This window comes from Psammomys obesus, unplaced genomic scaffold (assembly GCF_907164565.1).
Source record: "Psammomys obesus unplaced genomic scaffold, mPsaObe1.curated_primary_1811, whole genome shotgun sequence".
NCBI lineage: Eukaryota > Metazoa > Chordata > Mammalia > Rodentia > Muridae > Psammomys > Psammomys obesus.
Window position 1 is genome coordinate 16,822,945 of NW_026585686.1, and position 7,983 is coordinate 16,830,927.

Here is a 7,983-nt window from a genome sequence, read left to right on the forward strand (position 1 = left end):
AGATATTATCCACTATGACCAAGTAGGCTTCATCCCAGGTATGCAGGGGTGGTTCAATATATGGAAATCCATTAATGTGATCCACCATATTAACAAACTGAAAGAAAAACACCACATGATAATCTCCCTAGATGCTTAAAAAGCATTTGATAAAATCCAACATCCATTCATGTTTAAAGTACTGGAGAGATCAGGGATACAAGGCACATATCTAAACATAGTAAAGGTGATATACAGCAAGCCTATAGCCAATATCAAACTGAATGAAGAGAAACTTAAAGCAATCCCACTGAAATCAGGGACAAGACAAGGCTGCCCACTCTCTCCATATCTCTTCAACATAGTGCTGGAAGTCCTTGCTAGAGCAATAAGACAGTTGAAGGAGATCAAGGAGATACAGATGGGAAAGGAAGAAGTCAAATTATCACTATTTGCAGATGATATGATAGTATACATGAGTAACCCCCAAAACTTTACCAGGGAACTCCTACAGCTTATAAACACCTTCAGCAAAGTGGCCGGATACAAAATTAACTCAAAAAAATCAGTAGCACTCCTGTATACAAAAGACAAAAGGGCTGAGAAAGACATTAGAGAAACAACACCCTTCACAATAGCCACAAATGACATAAGGTACCTTGCTGTAACCCTAACCAAGCAAGTCAAAAATTGTATGAAAAAAATTTTAAGTCTCTGAAGAAAGAATTAGAGGAAGATATGAGAAGATGGAAAGATCTCCCATGCTCATGGCTTGGCAGGATTAACAGTAAAAATGGCCATCTTAACAAAAGCAATCTACAGATTTAATGCAATTCCCATCAAATTGCCAACACAATTCTTTACAGACCTGGAAAGAAAAATTCTCAACTTCGTATGGAATAACAAGAAACCAAGAATTGCTAAAACAATCCTCTACAATAAAAGATTGTCTAGAGGTATCTCCATCCCTGATCTCAAGCTGTGCTATAGAGCAACAGTTATAAAAACTGCATGGTACTGGCATGGTAACAGATTGGTGGATCAATGGAACTGAACAGAAGACCCAGAAATAAACCCACGCACTTATGGACACCTGATTTTTGACAAAGGTGCCAAAACCATACAATGGAAAAAGGATAGCATCTTCAACAAATGGTGCTGGTCCAACTGGATGTCTACATGTAGAAAAATAAAAATAGATCCATACTTATCACCCTGCACAAAACTGAAGTCCAATTGGATCAAAGACCTCAACATAAAACCGGACACATTTAATTAGCTAGAAAAAAAACGTGGGGAATAGAGTAGAATTCATTGGTACAGGAGAAAACTTCCTGAACAGAACAGCACAGCAGAGGCTCTAAGAGCAACAATCAATAAAGGGGACCTCATGAAATTGAAAAGCTTCTGTAAAGCAAAGGACAACATCGTCAAAACAAAGTGACTCCCTACAGATTGGGAAAGAATCATCACCAACCCTTTATCTGACAGAGGCCTCATATCCAGTATATAGAAAGAACTAAAGAAGCTGAAAAGCAGCAAACCAAGTAATCCACTTAAAAATGGGCTACAGAGCTAAAAAGAGAATTCTCTGTAGAGGAATATCGAATGGCAGAGAAGCACTTAAAGAAATGCTCAACTTCATTAGACATTAGGGAAATGCAAATCAAAACAACCCTGAGATTTCACCTTACACCCATCAGAATGACCAAGATGAAAAACTCAAGGGACAACACATGCTGGAGAGGTTGTGGAGAAAGGGGAACCCTCCTCCACTGCTGGTGGGAATGTAACCTTGTACAACCACTCTGGAAATCAATCTGGTGCTTTCTCAGACAACTAGGAATAGCGCTTCCTCAAGATCCAGCCATACCACTCCTAGGCATATACCCAAAATAGGCTCAAGTACACAAAATGGACATTTGCTCAACCATGTTTGTAGCAGCTTTATTTATAATAGCCAGAAGCTGGAAACAACCCAGATGCCCCTCAACTGAAGAATGGATGCAGAAACTGTGGTACTTCTATACAATGGAGTATTACTCAGCAATGAAAAATAAGGAAATCATGAAATTTGCAGGTAAATGGTGGGATCTGGAAAGGATCATCCTGAGTGAGTTGTCCCAGAAGCCAAAAGACACACATAGTATATACTCACTCATATAAACATACAACATAGAATAAACCCACTAAAATCTGTACATCTAAACAAACTATTCAAAGAAAGGACCCTAACTAATATGTTCAATCCCCATCCTGAAAGGCAAAAAGGATGGACATCAGAAGAAAAAAAAAAAAAAAAAACAGGGAACAACCTAGGAACCTGCTACAGAGGGCCTCTGAAAGCCTCAGCCATGCCGACTGTGAAAGCAGATGCTGAGCCTGAAGGCCAACTGATGGGCAGAATGAATGGAATTTTATGTAAGAAGTGGGAAATAGTAAAAGCGGGAGAGGATAGGAACTCCACAAGGAGAGCAACAGAACAAGAAAATTTGAACAAAGGGAGATTCCCAGAGACTCATACTCCAACCAAGGACTATCCGTGGAGATAACCTAGAACCCTGACAATGCATCCACTTCTGATGAGAACTAATAGACTAAGATCAGAAAGAAGGAGATGGAGAAGAGAGTATATCCCTGTCCCCTATCAGTGGACTTGGGGATGGGCATGCAGAAAGGGGGGGAGGGTGGCCCGGGAGGGGAGGAGGGAAGGGCTTATGGGGGAGTACAAAATGAATAAAGTGTAATTAATAAAAGTTAAAAAAAGAAATCCTTAATGTATAGAACAAAAAAGATCATTAAAATCTGCAAAGGAAAAAAAAAGCCAAGTAACCTATAAAGGCAGACCTGTTAGAATTACACCTGACTTTTCAGCAGAAACTCTAAGAACCAGAGAGTTCAGGACTGATGTGCTGCAGACTTTAAGAGACCACAGATGTCTTGACTATTATACCCAGCAAGAGACTTTCTATTACCATAAAGAAAGAAAACAAGATATTCCATGACAAAACCAAATTTAAACAGTACCTATCCACAAATCCTTCCCTACAGAATATACTTGAAGTAAAATTCTGGGGTTAACTATACCCCAGAAAACACAGGAAATAAAGATTCTCACACCAGCAAAACCAAGAGAAAGGAAACATACACACACACACTGCCACTACCAACATAAAAAAAATGAGAATTAACAATCATTGTTCACTAATATCTCTTAACATCCGTTCTCTAAGTAAATGGCATAGGCTAAGAGATTGGATGAGAAAACAGGATTCACCATTCTACTACATACAGGAAACACAGCTCAATAACAAAGATCAACATTATCTCAGAATAAAGAGATGGAAAAAGATTTTTCCAAGCAAGTGGATTCAAGAAACAAGCTGGTGTACCTAGTCTAATATATAACAAAATAGAATATCAACCAAAATTAATCAAGAGATTGGGAAGGATACATCATCAAAGAAAAAAAATCTTTCATAAGAGAAAAAAAATGACCAAGCTTAGATCTAAAGTTTGAATATCTATGCCCCAAATGCAAGAGCACACAGATTTGTAAAATAAATATTACTAAAGCTTAAATCACACATTGAACTGCACACATTAATAGTGGGATGAGGGGCTCTTTGACAATGTTACCAGGGGAAGTGGCATGGAAATGGTGAGACAGAACATGTTCAAACCCTGAAAATCTCAAATTTGAGATTTGAAATATCATTCTGATAACAGAAGGTGTGAGACAAAGCTCTCTCCTTGTTGCTTGCATTCCTCAGGAGCATGTGACATAACCTCAAGGTGGTTATAGGTGGTCAGTCATGTAAGTTTTTCACTTACAGTGTATTAGTCCAAACCAGTTAAATGCATTCACTTCAGAAATCCCTCCCAAGGGGTTTGGAGAGATAACTCAGTGTTTAAGAGCCCTGGCTGCACTTCTAGAAACCCCTTCCCATTGCCCAAGGGTCATATAATACTGTGCACCCTGGAATAAGGGGGATCATGCATATAAGCTCTTTCTCTCTGTCTTTCTCACACACATGCACTTACACACACACACACACACACCGAAACTTGAGCTGTTTCACCAGTAAAGGAGTGCATAAGCTGTTTCACTAAATATCATCTAGCAGTCACTGTTTTATCCTCAAAGAAAGTCTTCACCCCACTGGCACTCACAGATGGACTGGAATCCTGCAGAGCCCACCCATTCCAGACTTCTGTTTTCTCCTTCTCCACTCAGTGTCCAGCAGGGTCCAGGGCACCCTAGGGAGGTGAAGAGCATGGTAGTAGAGTGGGATCCTCTCATCAGTGGATAGGTCTTTCAGTCAGATACTAAACAGAGAAATAAAGACACTAAGAGACATTATGGTTCAAATGAATCTAACATGTATCTACAGGACATTTCACCCAAACAAAAGAATATACCTTCTTAGCACTTCACAGAATCTTCTCCAAAATACACCATATACTCTTTTAAAGAGCAAGTCTCAAGAGATTAAAAAATAAATTGAAGTCACCTCTGTATCTTATCAGACCACAGTGGATTATGCTGGGATTTAACAACAGAAACAAGACAGATGGGATGTGCATTGAATATATGACAGGAGTCTACCGCAGAAGGCATCTGAAAGACTCTACCTAGCAGTGTTTCAAAGCAGATACTAAGACTCATAAACAAACCTTCAGCAGAGTACAGGAAATCATATGAAAGAAGGGGAGTTAGTATGATGGGGAAAGGATATGAGCTCCACAAGGACCAAATATATCTGGGCACAGGGTCTTTTCTGAGACTGACATTCAACCAAGGCCCATGTATGGATATAACCTAGAACCTCTGCTTGGATGTAGCCCGTGGTAGCTCAGTAACCAATTGGTTTCCCATAGTAAGGGGAACAAGGACTATTTCTAACAGGAACTCAATGGCTGGCTCTTTGACCTCTCCACCACCCAAGGAAGGAGCAGTCCTGTTAGGCCACAGAAGAGGACTTTGCAGCCTGTCCTGAAGATACCTGATAAAACAGGGTCAGATGAATGGGGAGGAGGTCCCCCCATCAGTGGACTTGGAAAGGGGCACCGTGGAGATGAGGGAGGGAGGGTGAGATTGGGAGGGAATGAGGAAGCAGGATACAGCTGGAATACAGAGTTAATAAAATGTAACTAATAAGAAAAAAATAAAATTAAAAAAAACAGAAACAATAGAAAACCTACAAACTCATGGAAACTGAACAACTCTCTGCTGAAGGACCACTGGATCAAGGAAGAAATAAAGAAATTAAAGACTTCCTAGAATTCAATGAAAAGAATGCACAATATGCCCAAATTTATGGGACTCAACAAAAGTAGTGCTAAGAGGAAAGTTCATAGCAGTAAGTGCCTTCATAAAGAAATTAATAAATAATAAAATCTCAAACTAGCAACTTAATAGCACACCTGAAAGCACTGGAACAAAAAGAAGAAAACACATCCATGAGCAGTAGATGGCAGAAAAAAAAATCAAACTCAGGTGTTGTTGATTATCATTATTTACTATTGATTTATCTTTTAGTTAAACAGTGGTTATTCCTAAACCAGCTCAATACTCAGCAATGACAAACAAGGAAATCATGAAATTTGCAGGTAAATGGTGGGAACTAGAAAGGATTATCCTGAGTGAGCTGTCCCAGAAGCAGAAAGAAGCACATGGTATATACTCACTCATATAGACATATAATATAAGATAAACCTACTAAAATCTATACACCTAAAAAAAAAAAAAAAAAAACTAATCAAGAGGGAGGACCCTGACTAAAATGCTCAAGCCCCATCCCGAAAGGCAAAGAGGATGGACATCAAAAAAAGAAGAAAACAGGAAACAAGTTAGGAGTGTGACACAGAGGACCTCTGAAAGGCTCTGCCCTGCAGACTATCAAAGCAGATGCTGAGACTTATGGCCAACTGTTGGGCAGAGTGCATGGAATCTTATGAAAGAAGTAGGAAACAGTAAGATCTGGAGAGGACAGGAACTCCACAAGGAGAGCAACAGAACCAGAAAATTATAACACAAGGGTCTTTCCAGAGACTCATACTCCAACCAAGTACCAGGCATGGAGATAACCTAGAATCCCTGCACAGATGTAGCCCATGGCAGTTTAGTGTCCAAGCGGGTTACATAGTAATGTGGAAGAGGGACTGCCTCTGACATAAACTGATTGGCCTGCTCTTTGATCACCTCCCCCTGAGTTGGGGAGCAGCCTTACCAGAACACAGAAGATGACAGTGCAGCCACTCCTGATGAGATCTGATTGACTAGGAAGGAAGGAGAGGGGAACCTCCCCATCAGTGGACTTGGGGAAGGGCATGCATGAAGAAGGAGGAGGGAGGATGGGATTAGGAGGGGAGGAGAGAGGGGTTTATGGGGGGATACAAAGTGAATAAAGTATAATTAATAAAAGGTTTTTTTTTTAAAAAAAGAGCCTAGAATTTATTTAATTAACCTAGAGCACAATGCTAGGCAATAGTTACTCCATCCTAAACCTCCAATCCGGCATAGTTTTCTCCCATTCAGGTTTCCCACATTATAGTTGCTTTTAGCCACATCTTAGGTACAGTTTATCTCTCCCCAAGGTTCCAAACCCTCTTCTGCACAATCTCTCTCTCTGACCCTCCCATTTGCTTCCTTATCCTCCCCTACAGACCAGAATGCCCCACCCTATTCTCTGCATTGTACAGCATTGGCTGGTTGTTTTACTGATAAAACAGAGAAAAAATGGGGGCATGTTTGCACAAACTTGGGACAGGTGATGCTTAGAATAAGCATCACAATGCAATGTCCAGATTGAAACCAGATAGTGGGGTAGAGAAAACAGCATTTGAATGAACAAGGGTAAATTGTATACATTCCCCAAGAATATTAAACCAACACTTAGGGCTGAAATCAGTAAACAAGAAATGAATACAAAAATATAAAGAACATACAAATTGGTTCTTAAGAAAAGTAAAAGATAGCTAATATCAAATTAATAGAGAGAAATTTAAAGCAATTTCACTAAAATCAGAGAGAAGATGAGGCTGTCCACTCTAGATATATCTAATCAATATAGTACTTGAAGTTTTAGCTAATGCAATAAGAAAACTGAAAAAATATTCAGGGAATATAAATTTTAAAAGAAGAAGTCAAAGTATTGCTGTTTGCATATAATATGATAGTATACATTAGTAACCACAAAAATTCTAACAGGAAACTTTTAAATCTGATAAACACCTTCAGCAAAGTGGCTGGATATGAAATTAACTCAAAACAAATTAGTAGCCTTCTGTACACAAACGATAAATTGGCTGAGAAAAAAAAATCCAGGAAACTATAGCCTTCACAATAACTGCAAATAATATAAAATATCTTGGGGTAATTCTAACCAAGTAAAATCTTTTTGACAAGAACTTCAAGTCTTTGAAGAGAGACACTGAAGATTTCAAAAGGTGGAAAAATCATCCATGTCCATGGATCAGTAGTATTAACACAGTAAAAATGACCATCTAACTAAAAGCAATCTATAGATTCAATGCAATTCCCACCAAAATTTGAACGTAATTCTTTATAGACCGTGAGAGAACAATACTCAACTCCATATGGAAAAGCCAAAACTAATCTGGAATAGCTAAACCAAGCCTATACAATAAAGGAATTTCTGGAGGTATCACCATCCCTGATTTCAAGTTGTACTATGCAGGATTAGTGATAAAAACAAAAACAAGCAAACAAAAAACATCATGGTATTGGCATGCAACCAAACAGGTTGATCAATGGAATCAAACTGAAGACACAGAAATACATCCACATACACATAGAGACTTAATTTTTAAAAGAAGTCAAAACCATACAATGGGAAAAAAAAGAAAGCATCTTCAACAAAAGGTGCTGGTCTAACTGGATGTCTATAAGCAGGAGAATGCAAATACAGACATACCTATCACCCTGCCCACAACCCTGATCTAAGTGGATCAAAGACTTCAACATAAAACCAGATATAC